The sequence below is a fragment of the Phodopus roborovskii genome, unplaced genomic scaffold (genome assembly GCF_943737965.1).
Source record: "Phodopus roborovskii unplaced genomic scaffold, PHOROB, whole genome shotgun sequence".
NCBI lineage: Eukaryota > Metazoa > Chordata > Mammalia > Rodentia > Cricetidae > Phodopus > Phodopus roborovskii.
The window spans coordinates 18,461-19,170 of record NW_026126063.1 but is presented as its reverse complement, the minus strand read 5'-3'; positions in this window follow the sequence as shown (position 1 = coordinate 19,170).

Genomic DNA, 710 nt, shown 5'->3' with positions numbered 1-710 from the left:
ACCACCGCATCCAGAAGACAGAGCTATATGTAGGGATCCATGTGTGCATATGGGAAGATACTTGTTTTTTATTGTACACAAAATTCATCCAACAACATCTGAACTGCAGGAATGTCCTAAAGGAGAACATACGGTTAAAAGTATAGCTTCATAGGTTGAGAGAGACATAGGTGCCTCTTGAACATTGAGTTGTTAAGCCATGTCTGGACAGTGAGTTAATTCATGTTGCTAGGCTGACTGGAGGGGCAGAGAGGTTCACAGGGCAAGATCTGCAGCCCTGTGAGATTGACATCCTGAGGATCCCTACTGCAAGTGCATATTCAGTATTCCACAGGAATACATTAATTGAGCAGGAAAACACCTTAGTATTTCAATATGTAGATCTGATGATAAACTTAAGAATGCTTTACTTAGGTGGTCTGTTGCTTTGTGTTTCCTGGTAAGCTGAGCATTGAGGGAATGCAGCATTTTAATTGTACCTTTGACAGTACTTCTATCTAGAAGCCTGCTGCCATTTTTGTCTTCTATGAAATTTTTGTTGCCAAGGAAGACAGGATTACAGTTTTGTCTGAAAGATTGAGATGCATTCTTAGTTATCAAAATACTCTTGTAGCATGGGGTTTTTAGTGATGTATATTCACAACGTGGGGGAAAGCATGGTACATACTGTATAATCTCAATTAGCTGAATGTATGTACATGTGCAGCATC